The 24,258-nt window shown below is 45.6% G+C and overlaps 1 protein-coding gene across 1 annotated transcript in view; it reads right to left on the bottom strand.

Annotated features, from left to right (window-relative positions):
- PLXNA2 (plexin A2) overlaps window positions 1–8,125 on the bottom strand; it is a 742,509-nt gene extending 734,384 nt beyond the window's left edge. The window contains exon 1 of the mRNA XM_033917847.1: window positions 6,871–8,125. The gene's annotated coding sequence lies outside the window, so the exon portion shown is untranslated. The remainder of the gene's footprint in view (window positions 1–6,870) is intronic.
- Between the last annotated feature and the right edge of the window lie 16,133 nt (window positions 8,126–24,258).

Genomic DNA, 24,258 nt, shown 5'->3' on the forward strand with positions numbered 1-24,258 from the left:
GTTTTAATTTCTTTCCGAAAGACGCCGTAGGTCAAGCCTAGCTCCATTAATGTAGTTACCTAACCAAGACTGCTGTTTACTTGCTTGATACATGAGAGTCCTATCCAAAAAGGACTTGTATTTACAGCCAGTAATGCTTGGGTATGCAAATAGATGACAATTTCTGGTTATCCTTGTAGGACTATATAACACGAAATGAGATAAAAGATAGAAACATAGAAACATAGAAATAGACGGCAGATAAGGGCCAGGGCCCATCTAGTCTGCCCACCTTAATGACCCACCCCTACCTTTCTCTGTGAAGAGAACCCACGTGACGATCCCATTTTGTCTTAAAATCGGGCACGCTGCTGGCCTCAACCACCTGAAGTGGAAGACCATAGGTAGGAGCTAATCCCCAAACCAGCTTAAAACAAATGCAAGAACGCTTAAACATTATTTGTGCCTCCATTGGCGACCAGCGCAACAGTCTGTAGTAGGGACTAACATGGTCGCTTTTTTCAAAACCAATATCAGGCGGACAGACGTGTTCTGTGCTATTCTTAATTCCCTCACTGTTTTTCTAGGTATACCCAAATAAACGATATTGCAGTAGTCCAATATAGATAGAACCAAAAACTGCACCAGTAGTCTAAAAGATAAAGGGTCAAAGTATTTTTAAATGGTCTTTAATTTCCATAGTGCAAAAAAACACTTCTTCACCACTGTATTCGTATGGTCAACCATAGTCAGATGTGTGTCTAATGTGACTCCTAATATTTTTATAGTTTTGGAAATCGGGTAATCATGATCGTTTAGATGTAACGATGTTCTAGTAATTTTATCCTTTGGGCTTGCTAAGAAAACTTACCATTATACCCGACACTCCGTGGGCCTATTTGTATATGCAGAATGTGCCATTCTCAGCTTTGCACGTGGCATGTGGGTAACGTGTGTTATGGTTAATCTCAGTTATTAGTAGCTGGGTTCAGTGGCATAGGGCTCCTTTTACAAAGCTGCGTTAGGGCTTTAACGCGCTGAATGGCCACGCGCATTAGACCTTAACGCCAACATTGAGCTGGCATTAGTTCTAGCCGCGTAGCACGGGTTTAGTGCGTGCTAAAATCCTGCATGCGCTATAAACGCTAGCGCACCTTAGTAAAAGGAGCCCATAGTAAAGGTGAGCGGGAATCCAGGGCGGTGGTGCCCCCTCTCTGTCCTCTTCCCTGCCCCCCTGCCATGTGCACAGCATGTCTACAACCAGCCCTGGGGCTGGTATGGAGAGAACCCTGGAGACATCAGAAATTTGGATACTGACTATTGACTTATGTAAATTTCTAATTTAATTTTAATTAGATTGTTTTACTTACTTTCATTTTATATTGATTTATGTAAACCTAATTGTTTGGCTTTTTAGGCTGGAAGCTGCCCAGAAGGCTATGACTGTCTAAATGGCCAGCGACATGTCTGTTGTCGGGAGTGTCATATCTAGGTCACATGACTCCAGTCATTAACGGTTAAAGTACATCCCAACTTTAGGACCTGATTGCTTTAAGTGTCTGACTTAACATGACCTCCTTTAGTTGGACTGGACTTTGCGAGAGTCTCCAAGAAAAAATGAGGCATCAAAACTCCTTAACGTAAAGAGCTGTAACCGTTTTTACATTGCAAAAAAGCATCGTTAGTGCTGATGGCACTCCGGAATGACTTGGAACGCTGGATGTGTTCCAAGGAGTTTGCAAGTAAAGGGTTTTCCTTGCACTGCTCAAGTACACCATAATATCAACACCATAGCAGAGGCCCTGATTAGACTCATCTCAAAATATTACCCTATTGCATGACTGGCAATGGTCATTTTGGAGATCCCCCTCCCCCCAAAAAAAAAAAAAAAGGTAAATAGAAACTCTTCTTAAAATGTCAACACTGACAAAGAAAAATAAAGATGATTATGTGCTCTGCATTCACTCTCTTCTGTCCTATTCATATTGCAATTCTTTTCTGCTTTATTGATTTTAAGGTAAACCACTCCGATAGATTTTTTTAGAAGCATATCAAGATTGATAATAAACTTGAAAACTTGGAGACAGAGGCTTGGAAACAGCTGAAAATGTTACATAGACCTTCTCAACTGTGCAAGAGAAACAACGCAGCTCTGAGCAAGACACAAACCTGTTCATGTTTGCTTGATAAAGCGATAATTGAATGATCCATGCAACAGTGGTAACCCAGATTTGTACTCTGGACTCCATATTGACTAAAGGCTGAGAGGATTCACTTGTTTTGCTCGCTGTACTGTTGCAAGACCTGGAGCCTCGGACGACTTCATTAACACTGCGCAGGGTAGCATGTGTAGTGCAGTGGTTAGAGCCACAGCCTCAGAACCCTGAGGCTGGTGCGGCTCATGAGAGGAGCCGCCGCAGTGGCTTTAAACTTTAAAGTACATTTTAGGCATTCCTTTGCAGAGCCACACTAGCGTTTTTGGCGGTGGTAAGAAATCTGACCCTCAAGGAATTCTGTGAGCGTCAGAGTTCTTACCACTAAAAACGCTAACGTGGCTTTGTAAAGGAAGGGGTTAAATGGCTTTGGCACTTATCCTAGGCATCTAAGGGGCCCTTTTATCAAGCTGCAGTAAAGGTTTAACGTGCGTAATACCGCGCTTTAAACCACTAGCCGCTAACGCCTGCATTGAGCAGGCCTTAGTTTTTTAGCCAGCTGCGGGGGTTAGTGCGTGATGAAATGTCCACGCTAACCTCGCTAGCGAGGCTTGATAAAAGAAGCTCTACGTTAAGGTGCCATTTATAGAATACGGGCCTTAATGGCGGGTTTTCTGAAGGCTGCGGCCGGTAGTGCCGTTTTTTCGTTGATGGAGGTCTGCGCAAGCAGGGAGGCCAACGCTTTCCAATTTGTCTGGCGGCCACTGTCAAAGGTAAGCGCGCATGCGCACTCCTGCTGGCCACGGACCTACTGATCACAGATCACGGAAGCACACAGATAAGATTGCGCATGCGCGGCTAGGGTTTTATTATATAGGATAAGATCCATGGGATGGAAAAAAAAAGTGCATCATTTAGTCCCTCCCACCCTGAAATTCTACCTTCCTGTGGCCACTTTTACATTTTAGACTCTCACTTTTCTTGTTCTCTATCTTGTCAGTTCTAGCCGTGCAGGACTGGCTAAAATTGCTCCTTCAGTACTATATAAATGCATGTGAAAACGCCCACAACAGGGCCCTGGGGGGGTCTAAAGCAGTGCCCTGCAAACTGAACGTAGTGGCGGCGGCTTGAGGCATCCCAGAAGTTTGCGACATCACAGCAATGATCTCGCGTGCATGCGTGATGTCATCACATCGGCGCATGCGCGAAGGCCCTACTGACGGGCCTCAAGCCGCCAACGGGGGGTGCTGGCGGGGAAGACGCGCGAATAGAAGGAGAGGCGCCTGCACCGGCTGATTGCCGACAGGATGTGCCTCTCGCCGTGACCTGGATGTGCCACAGCCCCCCCCCCTCCCGGTCCCAGCAGAAGGATCCCCAGCCCTCCTGTGCTTCCATGTGGTCTAGCGCAGTGTTTCTCAACCTTTTCAAGCCAAGTATCCCCCAAGCTTAACAAATAACACCCGAGTACCCCCCGGCTAAATTCCACCCCACACCGGCCCAAACTCCGTCCCTGACTCCACCCCCATAATAATAATGCTAATGGTAACGCAATTTTTTCCATCCATTTTCCATATACACACAATATAATCTTAATACATAATGGTAACCACAAAATTGAAAAAAAAATCCACAAAGCACGCTGTACGCAGAGAAAATGTTAATTATCATTTATATTCAGGATTTTTCAAAGATGTCAAGACAGATGACTTTAAAATATGCAATGTCACCGCCGACCTGCTGCCGAGTCTTCCCCCCCCCCCGGTTCACCGCCGCCTCGTGCAGCTCACTGCTCACCCGCTCCATTTAATTACCTCCCCCTTCCCCCCCCCCGCTGCTGCCACAATTCCAGGTGCGTGCAGCAATTGCATGCCGGCAGCCCACAAGCTTTCCTCCCGACGTCAACTCCAACATCAGAATTGACGGGGGGGGGGGGGGGAATGCTTGTGAGCTGCCGGTGTACAATCACTGCATATGCCTGGCTCTTCCCTTCCTGGAGTTGTTGCAGCAACGGGGGAGGGGGTGATTAAATGGAGTGGGTGGGCGGAAAACAGCAGCAGTGGGCGACGAGCAGCAGCGGCGGACGATCAGCAGTCAGCCTGAATATCCCCAACAGGCGGTCCGAGTACCCCCTAGGGTATGCGGACTATAGGTTGAGAAACCTTGGTTTAGGAGGACATTGGGTAGGAGCAACATGTCTGGATTTACCTGCACATCTCCTCTTTCTAGAGGACTATCCGGGTGTCTAGACGGATATTAAAAAAAAAAAACCCCAGCAGTTTGTCCAGGTTTTGGAAGGCCCCGGCTTGGGGGCCACGCCTGGAAGGCCTCTGAGCATGCACGGCTGCGACACAACGACATTGCGTGCATGCAGTCGAATGGCCTTCACCACCACCGCCTACTGTGCTCTACTGAACCACGGGAATGCACAATACGACGACATGGTGGCGAATTCCAAGTGGCACCAGCCGTTCGTTCACATATAGATTTCCAAAGTACGTTTTTGCTGCTGGCCTGCTGCGGCCTTGGAACACGGATGCGATCACTCTTTCAGGCGCATATGCCAAAATGATTACTACTATAGCCTAAACCGGGACTTTCAATCTGTCTCGTTGCCTTTTAACATATTTCTGCTTTATATACTGCATGACATATTGGCACTTAAAAACGCAGGAAATTATTTTGCAAGCTGCAGGTGAAACCATAAAACAGGAACACGAAGGGCTGCAAATAAATAAGACAAGGAAACAATACGTGTAGAATTCATCACAAGATGAGATCAAAATAAAACACAGCGCAGTCGTAGATATTAACACAAACTTAATTGTTATGTCATAAACTTGGAAATAAATATTCATCCGCTTTCTTAGAAGCAAAAAAGTAGTAAGGGGCCCTTTTACTAAACTGCGTTAACCACTTAACACCTGATTACCTACTTCCTGAAAGGACTGCGCAGTATTTTTACAGCTAGCCTTCAGAAAACCCGCCATTAAGGCCCGTATTCTATAAATGGCACCTTAACGTAGAGCTTCTTTTATCAAGCCTCGCTAGCGAGGTTAGCGTGGACATTTCATCACGCACTAACCCCCGCAGCTGGCTAAAAAACTAACGCCTGCTCAATGCAGGCGTTAGCGGCTAGTGGTTTAAAGCGCGGTATTACGCACGTTAAACCTTTACTGCAGCTTGATAAAAGGGCCCCTTAGGTGCCTAGGATAAGTGCCAAAGCCATTTAACCCCTTCCTTTACAAAGCCACGTTAGCGTTTTTAGTGGTAAGAACTCTGACGCTCACAGAATTCCTCGAGGGTCAGATTTCTTACCGCCGCCAAAAACGCTAGTGCGGCTCTGCAAAGGAATGCCTAAAATGTACTTTAAAGACAAATTTCTAGGCGTCTCCAGGTGCCTAGAAAAACAGCACTGGAGTCACGCCTACGGAAGCACTTGATGCCTAATGCTACTGTAGGCGGGGCTAATGCCAGAGGTGGCGTTAGGTGCCATAAAGCGTCTCTGGAGCCGCGATGCCCGTCAAAGGTAGGTGCCAGAAACATAAACCCTGGCCTACCTTTCCCAAAAGCGCCGTTCTATAAATGGCGCCATCGGGTGATTGACCCACGATCGGCGGCCGCTTTTAAGGCCACCAACAACGCCGCCATTTCTAGAATCCGGGCCTAAGTGTTTCTGTGTTAGGGGGCACGACACGGGCAGAGGGGGGGCACGGAAGAAGCTTAGCAGTTTGCTCAGTCGCAAATTGTAGCGTTTAGCGAACCTGAAAATTATGCACAAGACCATAAATTCAGTCCGAGCGCCGATAGATAGCCAATGTAAATCCTGAAGGATTGGCATAATACACATGAGAGAGGTGCATTCAAAGGAGGTGCCGAGAATGCACATCTCTCTCATGCATATTCATTAACCTAAAACCTAAGCTTGGGGTTTTTTTCAGTTATTAAATAGCACGCATATTCATTAGGGATATCCTGAAAACTTGACCTATCGGTGACCCTCAAGGACTGGAAGCGAAAACCAAGGCTGTGGCGTGTGCTCTGCTCTGCGAGATACAGCACATCCATGCACGGAATTGAAAGGAGTTAATTTTGCAGGGGACAATTTGGCAGAACAGATGCTCAGCGAAAAAATAAATAATATTCCTGCAAGATTAGGTGCCGTTATATATGGTCTCTAGACGCAGATATCAAGATATTGAGAATCATGCAAACATCTGTCTTGGAAATACATTCATTCATCTAAACACCCCAAGTCCTTCCCATTTCTCGACTCCGTTTCTCTCTTTGCCACTACGAAGCTATCCGTGCGCTCACATTTCATACCAATCCTTCCTGCTCTCCCTGACACCACATAGGCAGAGAAAATATTACCCGCCAAGAGGAATATCAAAAATAATATTGCAATTTTCCACAGTCTGACAGCAAATCGGCATTAGACTAATGGCTATCTTCTGTGACTAAATCATTTAGAGACCTAGGTATTCTATCTAATTCTCATTAGAAAAAAATTATTCCAATAATCTCATTATCCCAGTGTGAATAACAGTAAAAATGCACCAAGACAAATGGTTCTTTCAGTGCTCACATTCAGAGATCTCAAACAGGCCGTCCTTCACAGGCTTTGTCACTGCTGTGTAAGTCATTGCCGGGAGGGGGGGGGGTTGCTCGACCCCCTCAATATGCAGCAGGATTTTGGTGGACTCCCACCCTCCCAAAATATGAATAAAACAGTCCATACCTGGTGTGGAAAAGGGTAGTAGAGTTCTCTCAGGGCGTCCGCACTGCGCTTGTTGCAGGTTTCCGGCTCTCGCTGCGTCTTGTCAGGTAGAAACTGGCGTTTCAGCCGCCATGCTGTGACTTTCGGCGGTACACCGTCAATAGCGCGCCTGGACATTGGCACGCCGACAATTCCGCTCCGTCAAATGCTGTCTCTGATGAGCGCAGCAGACCACCCGGGCTGTGACAAAATATTGGCCCGGCGTGTCCCCATTAGCTTGGGGTACCCTTCAGCACTGGCAATGACTATGCTGTGGTTAAACCCCAGTATTTTGGGTAAGGAAACTTCCACCAAAGGTTCAAGTTCTTAGAAAGATTTATTAATCTTGACCACTGGCACTGTGTTTGGGTTCAAAGCACACTGTTTCACACAGAACAATTTCTACTGTTTCAAAAGTAACAAAAGCAAAGAATTTCAGCAGGAAACAAAAAAGAGCTTTTCCTCCAGCAACTGGCCAACAGCCACCTCAGCTGTTGTCGTTAGGTAAACATCCCACAATCTTAACTTCTTTGTCAGCACTACGCCAGGTAAATCACAGGCAGGTTCTTAAGGCCGCTAGCAACAATGCTTAAGTTTAGCAAAGTATTTTGCCCCTTTCTACAGGCTGAGCAGGTTCTTTGCATTCAGGCAGCTTCTCTGCCAAAATAGTTTTAAATAACCCTCTCTGGTGGTAAGTGAAGCAACAGGGTCAAATATATAAACTTCACAATCTTACAGTCCAGCAACTTGTAGCCATAAAAAGAACAGTTCTGAGGCACAAGCTGTTCCAGCATTCAGAACGGCTTCCAGGCACAGCTGTTGCACTGCACTGCTCCTAATTAGCTATCAAAATCCCAACCCACAAGCAAAAACCAAAGTTTTCGCTGAGTTAGTTTGAAAGAAAAACCCACTAGCTCACAAATGTCACAGTTCCTAAGCAGTTTCGCTCCTGCCAGCGCCAGCCACTTTCTTCCAGGCAAAAATACTCAAAACAAAAGCACAGCTCAAGGCAATGTCCTCCTCAAAGAGTTAATAGCACAACTCAGCACCCTCACTTTTACAGCAGTTGATTTCCATCAGTTCCACACTAGGTTCTGGTTCATTCCCTGCTGCTTGCAAGTCCATAGCTTCCAGGTTACTCAGCTGTTCCAGGACTGGGGCAGAAGCACCTTCCTGCATCTCTCTGGCTGGGCACCTCTCTAGGACTCTCTCACCAGCTTCCATTCAGGGAGCTCAAGACCACGCCCCCTCTGTCTGGCTAAGGTCAGATTTCCCTGCTTCTTTCTTAAAGGAACAGCCAGCATTTCAGATAAAAGTCTCCTGCCAGGATTTCAAGGCTCTATACAAGAATGCAAGCTTTCCTGCAGAACTTTCCCTGTCTCATACTGGCTATTCCAGAGATAGTCATCGCCTGCCTGTTCCAAGGCCCTGACCTGGTCAGCTCTTCTGCACTGGGGCTATCTAAACTTTACACTTTTCATAGGAACAAAACCCCTGCAGGCAGTGGGGTTTGTTACAATGCGCGCACTGACAAGTGTGCATGAATAGAGGGGAAATGTAAGTGTTTGTGTAGGGGGGGTTTGCAGGAAAGATCATGTCAGTATTGAACACCCCCCCCCTCAATCAGAGCGCAAGTGTTTAGGGGGGGTTCCCCCCACACTCTCAGAGTGCAAAATGCCTTGTAAGTTTAGGTCACACGCGAATTGAAAGTTTAGTGGGGGGTCCCCCACTCACACCCCTCCAGACCCCCTCAACCAGAGCAGCCCCACACACACCCTCAGACTGCAAAAAGAAAGGAATACGGCGGCATGCACTTGTCCTGCACGCAAATGTCAGGGCGGAATTGTCAGCGCACCAGTGTCCTGCGCGCTTTTGACGGGCCACCCTTTCTTCAGGTTATGCTCTGAGATCTGCAGTTTGGTTTTGAAAATAGTGGGTCTTCACAGGGAGAACATCTTAAACTCACCAGAGACTTTTCCATTCGGAAGGGAGGGGGGAAGAGACCAACTGATTTTGCCACCAAAATTCAAATTAGTCACCAACGGACTGCCCTGTTCCCAATCAGGTCAGTGGACGCACTATTTACAAAGACAAACTGTAGACCTCACAGCATACCCTGAAGACAGCCACAGCATGGTGGCTGAAATGTCAGTTTCTACCTGACAAGATGCAGCGAGACCCGGAAACCTGCAACAAGCAGGGTTCATAGAGCATCTCACTGGTGTCTTAAGTAGCCTGGTGGAAGGGCTAATGAACCACAGAGAGGAAGACTCAGGCCCATAAGACAATCTAACTACTACATTTATGGTGGAAAGTGTGAGGCCATCAAAGCCCACCAAAATCCTACTATACTGCCATATATGTGCTACCTTCAGTCATAAGGGCTATTGGGGTGAGAGACAGGTGGCATAGTAGTTTTGGGGGGAGTTTTGGAGGGATCACCATAAATAATAAGGTTGTTGTGGTGAGATGTCTATCTGGCACCCTTCATGTGAAGTTCACAGCAGTGCCTTCTGAGGTGCTCCTCTGCTCTGTTGGCAAGTCTGTGTGGCCAGTCCATTACAATGAAGGCCTCTCCTATGTCCAAATGGTCTGGATTTGGACGTTTTCAACTTGGAAGTTTCTGTGGCTTCACCCTTTCTACCATCAATGTAGTAGTTTGAGTGTCTTATGGGCCTGGGTCCTCCTGTCTATGGCTCAGCCCATCCACCAGGCTTCTTAAGACACCTACTAACTTTTCCCATACCAGATGCTGCTGTTGTAGATACATATTCATATTTTGGGGGTGAGTGGGAGAGGGTTAATGACCACTGGGAGAGTGTAGGGGGCCATTTCATAATCCCTCCCCTGGTCATCTGCTCAGTTTGGTTACCTTTTGGGCACATACAGGCTTCTAAACCAGGTCTAGCTAGGAATATCTAAGATCCGTCCTGCAAAAGGTTTGATTATCGCCACAAAATGTCCAAATCCCAAATCCCACCCCTAACACACCCCTTTCTGAGTGGGACATTTTGAAGGACTAATGTCATGCAAAACATCTAGGCTCATTGTTTTGATTATCGGCACTTGGACGTTGTGCAGAGAAAAACGTCCAAGTGCTTATTTTTGGACGTTTTTGTTGTTTTGAAAATGCCCCTAACAACGAATCAAATCAAACCAAAATTGTGGGTCCCTATTATGCTATTGGTAGGGTGGGGAGGTACAATATGCCACTAGAAATTCATAAGAACATAAGAATTGCCGCTGTTGTCCTGTCCAGCAGTCCACTTTCGCAGCGGCCCCAGGTCAAAGACCAGTGCTCTAAATGAGTCCAGCCTCACCTGCATATATTCCAGTTTAGCAGGAACTTGTCCAACCTTGTCTTGAATCCCTGGAGGGTGTTCTCACCTATAACAGACTCCGGAAGAGTGTTCCAGTTTTCTACCGCTCTCTGGGTGAAGAAGAACTTCCTTACGTTTGTACGGAATCTATCCACTTTCAACTTTAGAGAGTGTCCTCTCGTTCTCCCTACCTTGGAAAGGGTGAACAACCTGTCCTTATCTACTAAGTCTATCCCCTTCAGTATTTTGAATGTTTCGATCATGTCCCCTCTCAGTCTCCTCTTTACAAGGTCATGTCCAAGTTTTATTAAAATTTGTTATCCCACTTATCACATTTCTAAGTGGTTTACAGTAATAAAATTATTTTTTAAAAATGGGGGATATACAAAAATTAGTCATAAACAAGACATAATAAATGCACATATGGACATTATAGACCAGGGGGAGGCAATTCCGGTCCTCGAGAGCCGGAGCCAGGTCAGGTTTTCAGGATATCCACAATAAATATGCATGAGATAGATTTGCATTTCAAGGAGGCAGTGCATGCAAATCCATCTCATACATATTCATTGTGGATATCCTGAAAACCTGACCTGGCTCCGGCTCTCGAGGACCGGAATTGCCTACCCCTGTTACAGACTAACAACGATTACAAGAGGTTAAAGGAAAGAAATACAATTTTAAATAGAATAGGAAGACATAGAAAGTTAACACGTGTAGGAAGGGTGAATTACGTCTGTGGTAGAAGATAAGGCCTGTCTGTCAAGAGTTATAAGTCAAATGCATCTTTCAGCAAGAAGGTCTTTAGGTTTGATTTGAATCTTTCGAGATTGATTTCTTCCTGGAGGTGATTAGGCATCGAATTCCATAATTGAGGGGCAGAAATGGAGAATATTGATGAGCGTGTGGTATCGTGCATTTTCTGTTGCGATGCTGGTATAAATAGTAGATGCTGGTTTTGAGATCGGAGTTTTTTGATAGGTGTGTAGGAAATAAGTAATCTATTTATGAATTCCGGTTTATTGGATATTTGGGATTTAAATGTCAGGAATAGGATTTTATATGTGACTAGTGTTTAAGCCCGTTACATTAACGGGTGCTAGAGTAGATGTCTGTCTGTCTGGTTTTTTTCTTTGTCTCTCTCTCCTTGGACGCTGTCTGTCTGTCTTTCTTTCTGTCTGTCTCCCTGGCCCCCTGCCTGCCTGTATTTCTCTGTTGCGCCATGCCTGCCTGTCTCTCCGTGGCCCCCTTCTGTGTCCCCCCTCCCAGAGCAAAGCATGATTGCTGTATGCCCCCAGCACATCCCTCCCCCCAAAGCAGCCCCCTTTCCCTCTCCCTGTGCCCCCTGTTGTGTCATGCCTGCCTGCTCCATAGCCCCCTTTTGTTTCCCCCTTCCCAGAGCCAAGCATGATGTCTGCCCCCCAGCACACCCCTCCCCCAAAGCAGCCCCCTTTCCCTCTCCCCCTGCCCCCTGTTTTGCCATGCCTGCCTTACCCTCCCTTCATCCCGGCTTCCTATTGGTCTTCTGGCCCTCTTCAAAGCAGCCTGCTGAGGTTCGCCGACCGGCTGTAGCAAACCTTGCAGGACACTCTCCACCTTGGTAGCACATTCCCTCTGACACAATTGCATCAGAGGGAATGTGTTACCGAGGTGGAGAGCGGCCTGCGAGGTTCGCTATAGGTGTCTGGCGAACCTCAGCAGGCTGCTTTGAAGAGGAGCTGCAGCTGTGGCAGCGGTTGATGAGTGAGGGCGGGAGGGGGGAGTTGCTGGCGTGTTCCCGGCCTCTGTGTTCTAAAATGGAATTCGGCATGGACCCACAGACCACAGTGGCAAGGATCACGTCGTCCTAAGTGCGCATACGCACTTAGGGTTTTATTAGTATAGATGCTATAAGAAATTGGTAACCAATGAGCTTTTATCCTCACTAATCTCTACTTAAATACAGACAGAATTAAAATAATAACTCCACAGTTCTGGACATCCTTTTACTCTCTGCCCTGATTCAGAGAATTAACCTTCCCGTGAGCATGGTGCCATTTGATAACTGGAAGTTCATTCCTTCATTTAAATGCCCTCGTTAGCCACTGCTTAGATGTAGCAAATTACTCCTGAATGGCATTTCAAGGTGTTCCTTATTACGGAAGATTTAAATACACAAGGCTGCCCGAGAGAAAGCCCTGGAAAACCAGTGGGAAGGTAATCCGTTTCAGCAAGCCCTTTATTTCCAACCCTACTGGGAATTTTTCATTTTTCAGAGTTTCTTCGTTCTCCTAGAAACAGAGAACAGCTCGCTATGGCGCTTAGGCTCTTTGTTCTATTCATCTCTCGACCGAGTTCAGGCAAATGTCTGCCTCACATAGAATATTAGTTGAGAAACCCAAGAGAGAAGCCTCCATTTAAGAAATAATCATGACTGTTTGTGAATAATTGTGCGAGAGAAGCAACCGACCCACTTTCACCGAAAAGTTGCACTTCTGATAAGCCAAAGCGTCGAGAATCCAACGGCTCAGTAGCTTTATAGCAACTTCAAGGTGAATCAGTTTTGCCCATTGACCTGGGAATTGAGCTGTCCAGCTTGGCCTTTGCTGAAATCCTCCTCCCTTTTTTATTCATTGGACAAAAGGTTCTCCTTAACTTGGAGCCTTTTGGAAAATATTCAAAGGTTGACTGACACTACTACTATTTATCATTTCTAGATTGCTGCCGGATGTAAATGTAGGGTTACCAGATTTAACTATTGTAAAATCTGGACCCATGGCCCCGTCCCTCAGGCCCGCCCTGTTCCATCCTGCCCCACCCTGTTTCGCCTGAGTCACGCCCCGTTCTACCTTAGCCCTGCCCCCAGCCCCAACCCCCCCTCAACCTGTTCTTCTGCATGGAGCCACATCGGAAGAACATCTGCGCCAGTGTGACGTGATGAAGTCCCGCACATGCCCTCCTGACGCGGTCCCGAGCTGGAAGCTTTTCAAAACCCGGACAAAGTGCCGGGTTTTGAAATGCCATCCGGATGCTCGGACATGTCCTCTGGAATGGAAGATATGTGTGTTGCAATTTAACAATATCATAGGTTTTTATATAGCGCCTATCGTGGTTATCTAAGAGGTTTTACAATCAGGTACCTAAGCATTTTCCCTACCTGTCCCAGTGGGCTCACACTCTGCCCCCTCCCCTTTGTCAGTAGCCTGAGACACCCACCTGCTACTTTGAACTTAATGGACTTCACATTGAGCAGCAAGAAGCTTTGGCCATTCATACGAAAGGTAAGAAACCCTTCGGAGCTGTGATTTAGACGCGAGAACAGCGTCCTATGCAGCATCCAGGCCTCGAGTGAGCAGCTGTTGCACTTCAGTTCCTACTACTCTCAAACTGCAACAAGACAGAAGCATGAAAAACAAAGATAGAGCAGTGAGAAGTGTCATGGCGTCTTATCGGATTTGTTCGACATGGAAATTAAAAATCAAAAAGTAGTACTGGGGATCACTGAGGCATACCACAGGCTGTCAGAAGAAGCAAGGGACAAGCAGTGAAGTGTCAAATCATACAAGCTGAAAACAAAACAGTTTTTGAATTCCCACCAGCCTGGGCCTACTCCAAACTGAATCGATGATTTTGTACTTTTTCTTTCTTTCTTGCATGCACACATGACTCCAGCTAAGGAGGCTCAAGTTACTACAGAATGAAAAAAGGATGCCGAAGATGCGTTATCCCCTGTTTAGATGGAATTGGAACCACAGGGCCTCTGTCCTTCAGTCTAAGGGCTCCTTTTACTACGGTGCGCTAGAGTTTTTAACGCACGCAGGAAATGACCATGCGCTACACTGCGCACCACGCTTCTAGAACTAATGCCAGCGTTAAGGTCTAGCGCACGGGGCAATGTAGCGCGCCCTATTCCACACGTTAAAGCCTTAGCGCACCTTAGTAAAAGGAGCCCCAAGTCACAACAATATCCCGAGCCTTATAATGTTGACTTTTTATCAAGTAAAGAGTGCATAAAGAAGGGATTTCATTTGCTAACCCAAAGTTAGCGAGACTGCAAAATTCAAACAAAAAAAGAAGCTGACTTTTGGGCACCATTTTTGAACTGATTTGCTAAGTAGGAATTTTTCACTTTACACAATGAACAGAAAGGCAAATGCTACAGTGCCAACAAGGGGAGCAAGAAAATAGCACCAAGATCCAAACGAAGAAAACGCCCTGTGTCTGAATTCAAGAAAGCCTGGGAAAGGCACGTGGGATCTCTTAGAGAGAGGAAGGGATAATGGTTATTGCGGATGGGCAGACTGGATGGGCCATTTGGCCTTTATCTGCCATCATGTTTATATAACCATAAAGCTCTATGACCTCACAATACAGGTGTAAAGAGCCTTAGCCTGTAGGAAGAGGAGATGCAAATGTTAAGAGCTTTAGCCAATAGGGGAGGAGGAGATAGTGGATGTTGCAGATGGGCAGACTGGATGGGCCATTTGGCCTTTATCTGCCATCATGTTTCTATGTTGCTATATAAATACACTTATATCACAGTATCAAAGATATATAAATAACTTTTTATAAAAAATTTTTTATTATATGTAAATAGTGCTCAGACCCACAACCTATTAGTGTTCAAATGAAATCAACCAAACATAGGCTGCCATCAGACAATCATCGCACCAGTAATGTCTGTACCACAAAGAATAGCAAGATTCCGGAATCCCAAAGAGTAACAAGGTTCTAGAATCCCAAATTGTGACAAGATTCCATTCTAAATGCATAGACAGAGTTAGAGTTTGGGCAGAGCATGGGTAGAATTCATAATAATGTATGTAACTTATAGAATAGTGTAAGTTACACATAAGAATCAAATCTGATCTGGTATTTCCGAGTCGCGCTATGCCTAAACAGGTTCCCTACAATATAAGGGATTACAGAATGTATGGCGGTCTGAGGAAGGCAGAGTTTGATCTGTCGCCTTGAGCCTCTATAGGTATGTTACAACTCACAAATGGAAGATTAGATTAGATGAATAGGGAAAAGAGAATTGAGGTTCTATGGTTACACTGGTATAACATTTGAGAAGAGGGTGGGATTTAGTGATATTAGGTATTTTGAGTTAGTTGTCTACTTGTGTATGTTTTCAAAGAAGAGAGTTGGGAGGTTGTTCCAGGTCTTGGTGGCAAGATATGTGAAGAGCAAGTCGAATATGGGTTTGTGTTTAACTCCTTCAAACCCTTCTTCAGGTATGTGAAAGGGAGACAACCAGCCAGAGAGGAAGTGGGACCACTGGATGACGGAGACAGGAAAGGAGCGATACAGGAGGAAAAAGAGATAGCTGACAGGTTAAACAAATTCTTCTCGTCAGTCTTCACCAGAGAGGACACAACCAATATTCCGGAACCCGAGGAGATTATAAACGGAGAACAAGATGAAAGGTTGGTAAAACTAGAGGTGAGCAAAGAGGATGTCCTCAGACAGATAGACAGACTAAAGAGCGACAAATCACCAGGCCCGGACGGCATCCACCCAAGGGTACTAAAAGAACTGAGAAACGAAATAGCAGAGACACTTCGCCAAATATGTAACCTCTCCCTAAAAACAGGGGAGATCCCAGAGGACTGGAAAATAGCAAATGTCACGCCCATCTTTAAGAAGGGATCAAGGGGTAACCCGGGAAACTACAGGCCTGTGAGCTTGACCTCGGTTCCAGGGAAGATGATGGAAGCAATGGTAAAGGACACAATATGCGAATACATAGAAAACCATGGACAACTGAAGGCGAGCCAACATGGCTTCTGCAAGGGAAGGTCATGCCTCACGAACTTGCTGTACTTCTTTGAGGGAATAAACAGCCAGATGGATAAGGGGGAATCCATAGACATCATTTACCTTGACTTCCAAAAAGCCTTCGACAAGGTACCTCATGAACGGCTACTTAAAAAGCTGTGGTACCACGGGGTGCAAGGGGATATCTACCGATGGATCAAACACTGGTTGGCTGGCAGGAAGCAGAGGGTTGGAGTAAAAGGCCAATACTCTGACTGGCAATGGGTCACGAGCGGAGTTCCACAGGGGTCAGTGCTGGGACCTCTACTGTTCAACATATTTATTAATGATCTGGAGGCAGGGACAAAATGTGAGGTTATCAAATTTGCTGATGACACCAAACTCTGCAGCAGGGTTAGAAACACGGAAGACTGTGAAGACCTGCAAAGGGACCTAACGAAACTGGAAGACTGGGCAAAAAAGTGGCAAATGAGTTTTAACGTAGAAAAATGCAAGGTCATGCATGTAGGGAAAAAGAACCCGATGTTCAGCTACAAAATGGGGGGAACACTGCTAGGGGTGAGTAACCTTGAAAGGGACCTGGGGGTGATGGTCGACACATCACTGAAACCATCGGCGCAATGTGCGACAGCCTCAAAGAAAGCAAACAGAATGCTGGGCATCATCAAAAAAGGTATTACAACCAGGACGAAGGAAGTCATCATGCCGCTGTATCGCGCAATGGTGCGCCCGCACCTGGAGTACTGTGTTCAATACTGGTCACCGTACCTCAAGAAGGACATGGCGATACTCGAGGGAGTGCAGAGGAGGGCGACTAAACTAATAAATGGTATGGAAAATTTTTCATACGGTGACAGGTTAAAAATGCTGGGGCTGTTCTCCCTGGAGAAGAGGAGACTTAGAGGGGACATGATAGAAACCTTCAAAATCCTTAAGGGCATAGAGAAAGTGAATAAGGACAGATTTTTCAAACTGTGGGGAGCCACAAGCACTAGGGGTCACTCAGAGAAACTGAAAGGGGACAGGTTTAAAACAAATGCTAGGAAGTTCTTTTTTACCCAGAGGGTGGTGGACACATGGAACGCGCTTCCAGAGAATGTGATAGGCCAGAACTCTGTACAGGGGTTCAAGGAGGGTTTGGATAGGTTCCTGGAGGATAAGGAGATAGAGGGGTACAGATATAACTAGAGGTAGTTTATAGAAATAGGCAGAAACCACTTCACAGGTCACGGACCTGATGGGCCGCCGCGGGAGCGGACCGCTGGGCGAGATGGACCTCGGTCTGACCCAGTGGAGGCAACTTCTTATGTTCTTATGTTCTTATGTCCTTTGGGAGATGGGAAGAGCAGTTGAAGCGATTTCAGTTTTCTGGTTGACGTAGACCAGGACTTGACAAATAAGTTTGAGTGGTTCCGCGGTTTTTTGCATATAGGATTTGGAATATTATGCATGATAGATCGAAGGTAATACAGTGGTGCCTCGCATAACGAATGCCTCGCACAACGAACGCTGCACACAACGAACTTCATGTCTTGATTCACACAACGAACTTTGTTTCACACAACGAACTTCACACAACGAACTTCGTTTCACACAACGAAGTCGCCCGAGCTGCCGATGTATTGCATCCTTCCGCGCAGGCACTGCAGGCAGTCGTTAGTCACTGCGCTTAACTGCCCTCTCTCACTGTATACAGTCGTCCTTTTAAGATAAACTCAATATTTTTTATATATCATGGCTTCTAAAAAAAGCAGGAAGGTGATTTCTGTTGAAATGAAACGGGAAATAATTAGAAGGAGTGAATGTGGGGTCAAACAGTGTGACCTCGTCAAAGAGTTTGGCCTCAGCAAGACCACCATTTTCACCATTTTGACAAATTTATCTTTTTTTATGTCATCTTAGCATATTTTATGCTGCAGAACGAATTATTTTTTTTAACATGTATTGTTATGGGAAAACGCGTTTCACATAACGAACTTTTCGCATAACAAACTTGCTCCTGGAACGAATTAAGTTCGTTGTGTGAGGCACCACTGTACAAGTTTTGACAGGCAGCTAGTGTAAGTTCTTATAATAAGGTGACACGGAGTCAATTTTTTTTAGTTTGAATATTAGTCTGACTGTCGTGTTTTTAATCATCTGTAGTTTGCTCAGTAGAGTAGAGTTTTGACCCACCCAGAGGGAGATGCAATAATCCAGCCTGGACAGTGTAAGCATTTGCGTCAATTCGGCGCATACTGGGTCATTTAACCCAGTTTCCTGTTTCCAACAGTGGCCAATTCAGGTCATAAGTACCTGTCAGAAACCCAACATTTCATGTCAACGATCCCAGGGCAAGCAGTGGTTTCCCCCATGTCTGTCTCATGAATAAAACAAACCTCCCTTAAAAATGTTTATTACTCCTCTTCCCCTGAGCCTTTTCCCCTTCAGAAGCCGGAGATATGTGGCACATTCATTGGCTCTTATAGCTGATTTTATATTTCAGCAACTGAGTGTCCTAGATTGTGACTGTCTCTTTGGAAAAGGAGGTTGAAAAAGGTTCACCGTCAGAATAATGACTTGCCCTGGTAATGTGGTGCCAATTTGAAGTCATTTTCACATCTAAGAAATGAGAGCTTAACGATCAGAGAAATTAAACAAGCCTCAATCGCGCCCTTGTTCTTGAGCGGCTCAGCACTTTTGCAAGCCCATACAGATCAGTGCAAAGGAAAAGTGGTTAACCGCTGATCCCTTTCTTTTCCAAAATAATGACTCTGAAGCTTTTTGTGCAATGTTGGGATAACTGCTCTGTAGAAAATGAGTCGTAAGTGGTCATAAGATCATCAAGCAAAATCTCAGACTGGTGACGTCTCAGAGCTGCTCGGAAAAAGGATCAGAAACAGCTCATTTTGGAAGGCGTTGTGACAAATTATTATGGCCATTAGTGACAGGGACAGGCCTCTGGATAAGCTAATCAACCTTTTATTTCTGGTGGAGGGAACCAAAATTAACTATTACAAAGATGCTTGAAAAAAAATATATATTGAAAGGCCCAGATTTAGAAAGGCACAAGAGTGATGGAAACGACCGCTGATGTGTTTGCTTTAAATATATTGAGACCTTTTGAGAAGGGCTCCTTTGAAAGCCTACATTGTCTCTTTGCGTGCAGTGAATCTCAAAGAATCTGTGACCAACCACTCAATAGCAAGTCACAAAAGAAGGGATGAAGTGCTGCTGGGAAAACGGGAAGATTATGCAAGAGAACCAACGGGGAAGGGGGTTGGCTAACGATAAAAACCGCTGCCTCAGCATCCTGAAGGTTGTGAGCTCAATCCCAGATAGGGGAAATACTCAAGAGTACCTGATTACTATCCAATGTATCGTAAAGTACTTTGGGTAAATCTTTTCATGAAAAAGGCAGTCAATATAGACAAAAAAGCAGCTGCCATTCATTTTCTTCTAAAGGCAACTTCTGGCTTCTGCTAAAGCGCCATTTGAACGTCAGAAATGTCGCAAACGGACAGCACAAAATTATTGATACTAAAGCAGTTTAACATGTTCAACCTGAGAAAATATAACTCGATTACAGCCTTCATCAGGCAACTGCACTGGCCACCCATCCCGTCACGAATAACCTTCAAAACGTCATGCATCATTCACCGTATACTTTACGGAAACTCCGCGGCTCCTCTCATCCAGCTCTTCTCCAAGGCATGGTCTACTTCCCGCAGAACCCTCAACAGAATACTTCTAAATCTCCCTTCCACAAAAAAACTGCAACACAAGCGTGTTTTCCACTCCATGCTCACCTTTCTAGGCGTAAAAAACTTGGAACGACCTTACTGAAATGACCAGGACGGAACCTAACCACACCACATTCTGGAAGAAACTGAAAACTCAGCTATTTGACACCTAATCACTTGTATCCTCTTCGCCTCCTGTATCTTCCTGCCCTCCATTGTCCTCCCTACCCTCTTCTAACCCCTTCCTCTGTAATGTCGCCAAGAGCTTGTATAGGTATGTACGACGCACCAATGGAAGAAATAAATAAACATGTCTTCAATCTCCTGTGAGTTTGCATAAAGAATGTGCGGTAACCTTTGTTTGGAAAGATCATAGCTAAACAACGCCACCACATCATACAGCTAAGCCACTTGAATATTAACAACCCTCCCCCCCCCCCCCCTCCAGTTTACATTCAAGTCAACCTTTTTTTCCTCCTTTTTTGAGGGAAAAAAGAATCGGATAGGTGCCTATCGCCCAATTAAATTTATTTTTAACAAATTATTGAGGCTGTTAAGGATGGTTTGCCAATTAAGTTAGGCGTCCAAGAGGCACCTAACTTTTGCCAATGTTTATAGAATCAGCTCAGACCTGTCGGCAAATTTTAGCCGCAAATGTGGCACAACGAGGTTAGAGAATCGCTCGGCGATGATAGAGAATCGCTCGGAGTGCTCATTTTAACATTAAAGAACAAGCTCCGAACCACATAGGGAGGAGCGATGACAAATCGGCCGAAGCCTTGGGGCCAATCGGCTAGGTGTAGGGGGGGGGGAGGAGGGGGGTAGGATAGATTAGGGGTGAGCGGAGGGGAGGTCGCCCCTCTCGATCCGTCTTCACACGAGGCGGACGCGGCTTCCCTCCCGCTCACTCTCAAAAAAAAGCGCTGTAACGGGATCTGCGGGTAAGAGTGCTTGGGGCCACTGCACAGGCGGCCTGGAAGCGTCGCTGGCCCGTCTGTGCCGCGAACCTCTGTTGCCAGGAGCGCCCATCCCCAAATAGCCTCTGTTGCAGCGTGCACTCTCGCTGTCGAGGCACGCACGGCTCGAGTCGATGCGGGAGCGTGGGAGCAGATCGGGGGTGGTCTTCGGCCTGGAGCGGCAGCCAATCGCTCGGAGTGCTCATTTTAACATTAATGACCTCGTTGTACTTTGCATGGCAGAATCAGAGACTGCTAGGAAGCTTGGAAAAGACCACGGTAAGCCATTTCGATAATCCGTTGCAGAAACCAGTTTATTGAGCACATTAGAGGCACGTTTAAGTTTTGAGAATCTCCCCCTTAGGGTTTTTGCAGTCAGAGGAGATATATAGCAGCATTATCCAGTGAAGTCCGCTGAATATGTGGGAATGGCCAGCTCAGTGGGGTTTAACCAGGTAGGATACCATATCTGAATGGGAAAATGATTGCCAGTTTCTCCTCCCTAAGATATAATAAGCAGAGATTAGAAGAGACCATCTGTTATTTAGCATGATCAGAAATCATTTAGGTGTGGAATGAAATACACTTGCCTGCACCATCTTGTGAGTTTATTTTTACTAATCTATGGCAGGTGTTTCCCCGCTTCTGTCAAAACTTCACTGCCTTCCAGTGATTTCTAGGATTCACTTTAAATGTACCTGTCTAATTTTCAAGATCCTACATGGCTTTCTTCCTCCCCTAATCCCACTATCCTGGAATTCTTTGAGACCCGACACTACCAGATCCGCCCACAAACTCAAACTATCTTTCCCCTCGTTAAAAGGCGTCGTGTATGCAGGGAAATTAGGGAAATCCCTTTTCTTCAAATTCACTGAGCTTTGGAACAACCTCCCTGTCCTGCTGCGGAACCTCGGCTCATTCCAATTATTCCAAAAGCATCTGAAAACCTGGCTTTTCTCCAAAACGTAAAGCTAACTATTGAAAATGTAAAGCTAGCGATCCTCTTCATAACCTCTAATTTCTTATTATGTCCTTCCCTCATTTATTGAATTTACCTGTAAACTGTGCCGAGCTCTATCTTTATGGAAATGATGCAGTATACAAACTTAAGGTTTAGTTTAGTTTAGTTTCTCTTCCTCTCTCGCTCTCTTCCTCTCTCTCTTTCTTCCTCTCTCCTTTTTTCTCTCTTTTCCTTTTTTCTCTCTCTCTTCTTTTTCTTTCTCTCTTCCTCTCTTTTTTCTTTCTCTCTTCTTCTCTTCTCTTTCTTTTTTTTCTCTCTCTCTTCCTCTGTCTCTTCTTTTTTTCTCTCTTTCTCTTTCTCATTAAAAGGTGTCATGTATGCAGGTAAATTAGGGAATTCCCTTTTCTTCAAATTCACTGAGCTTTGGAACAACCTCCCTGTCCTGCTGCGGAACCTCGGCTCATTCCAATTATTCCGAAAGCATATGAAAACCTGGCTTTTCTTCAAAACGTAAAGCTAGCTATCCTCTTCTTAACCTCTAATTTCTTATTATGTCCTTCCCTCATTTATTGAATTTACCTGTAAACCGTGCCGAGCTCTATCTTGATATACAAACTTAAGGTTTAGTTTAGTTTAACGACTGGGCCACAGAGTTATGTTTAAGTCTTCTGAGCAGGTTTAGTTTAAGACGGACTTCACACCCAGTGCATAATTTCTTTGCAGATTAGGGTTGTAACCTTAGAAAGCTAGACATACATTAAATAGATTGTATTGGCTGTAAATGAGCAGGGAGGGTTGCTTAGAAAGGAAAGCAGAAATGTCATTGAAATTCAGGTGCCTTTTGACTCATATTTCACAAAGAAGCAGACTTACTGACCCCGGCATTCAATACAACCCCCTCCCCCAACGTTCAGCCCATGGCAGTCAGCTGTGGGCTGAATCGAGCCCATTGTTTTCAAAACGCTTCGTCAGAATTTGTACTGCTGCATGTCCCGATGAAGGGATATATATTTTTATTCTAGGATTTTACACCATTTACTACACGCAGCCATCTTTGATGTCATAAGTGCGCCCACCTGCTGGATGTCATTTGCATCCCCCCCCCCGAAGCAGGCTTAAACGCCGAAACACGGGTCCATGACACAGACTGAACACCAGAGACTGCTGTAGTTCAAGAAATATTCGTTCATCTTACTCTAGCCCTGGTTGATGTGGACAGTTCCTTCTCCCCTCGTACAGTCTCTGAATCTAACCCAGACATTCAATGATGCCAATCTTGTCCGCCCACTTAGCACCTGCGTAACATCTGAGCCAGTGGCTGACCCAAATATTCAATACTGGTCTTAGCTGCCTGATTAGCGATGTGGGCGCCAGCTCCGAATATGACTAACTGCTGGATCCTCCCTGACTTGACCCATAGAACAACCTGGCACTAACCCCATAGGGCCTCAGTAATTACAAGGTATATTCAGAGATTAAGTGGGTTTAAGTGCTTCTCCTGTTGAATTTTGACCTTAAACTATACATCAGAAAGACTGGATTGTTCCCAATCTGCATTGGTATCTGTATGTTCTTTATAAGTTATAGGCAGATGCATCTTGCTACCATCTTCCCAGAATTACTTGTAAATAATTCACAGCCCTCTTAAGATTTCCATAAGCTCACATACACAGAGAGCCGACTTACAAGATGCTGAAGATGTAATTATAGGAACCAGCTTCGTTCCCACATTGCAATTGGTGTTTAAAGCTTACAATAAGGGTTGACGTGGCTGGAAGGGAGAGAGGGACGATATGATGTTTAAATCCACATGAGTTGAGTCTTTTTAAATTGAAATGGAACTCCAGAATGAGAAGGCATAGGATGAAGTTAAGAGGCGATAGGCTCAGGAGTAATCTAAGGAATACTTTTTTACAGAAAGGGCAGTAGATGCATGGAACAGTCTCCTGGTAGAGGTGGTGGAAACAAAGACTATGTCTGAATTCCAGAAAAAGTGGGACAGGCACATGGGATCTCTCAGGGACACAAGGAGATAGTGGATGGCTGGATGGGCCATTTATCTCTATTCATGTTAAAAATTGGCCCGCCAGATATTTTAAATTTTATAGTAAATCTAGCCCGCCGGAACGAACCGCTGACGCTGCCACCGCTGCTGCTCTTCACTCGCGTCTGCCTTCGCCTGGCCTCCTCTTCAATGCAGCCTCCTGAGGATCGCCGGCCGGCTGTAGCGAACCTCGCAGACCGCTGTCCACCTCAGTCACACGTTCCCTCTGACACGATCCCGTACGTCAGAGGAGGGGCAGAATTGCGTTAGAGGGAACGTGCTACCCATCTGGACAGCAGCCTGCGAGGTTCGCTACAGCCGGCCGGCGATCCTCAGGAGGCTGCATTGAAGAGGAGGCCAGGTGAAGGCAGATGCAAGTGAAGAGCGGCAGCGGTTCATTCCGGCGGGCCAGATTTACTATAAAATTTAAAATGTCTGTCGGGCCAATTTTTAACACACTGTGGGCCAGATTTGGCCCCTGGGCCAGAGTGTAACATGTCTGCTCTATGACCTCACAATGCAGGTGTTTAGAGCCTTGGCTTATAACAATAATGCTCTATGACCTCACAATGTAGGTATAAAGAACCTTAGCTTATACTGAGAGGAA

Source organism: Geotrypetes seraphini, chromosome 13 (assembly GCF_902459505.1).
Source record: "Geotrypetes seraphini chromosome 13, aGeoSer1.1, whole genome shotgun sequence".
Taxonomy (NCBI): Eukaryota; Metazoa; Chordata; class Amphibia; order Gymnophiona; family Dermophiidae; genus Geotrypetes; species Geotrypetes seraphini.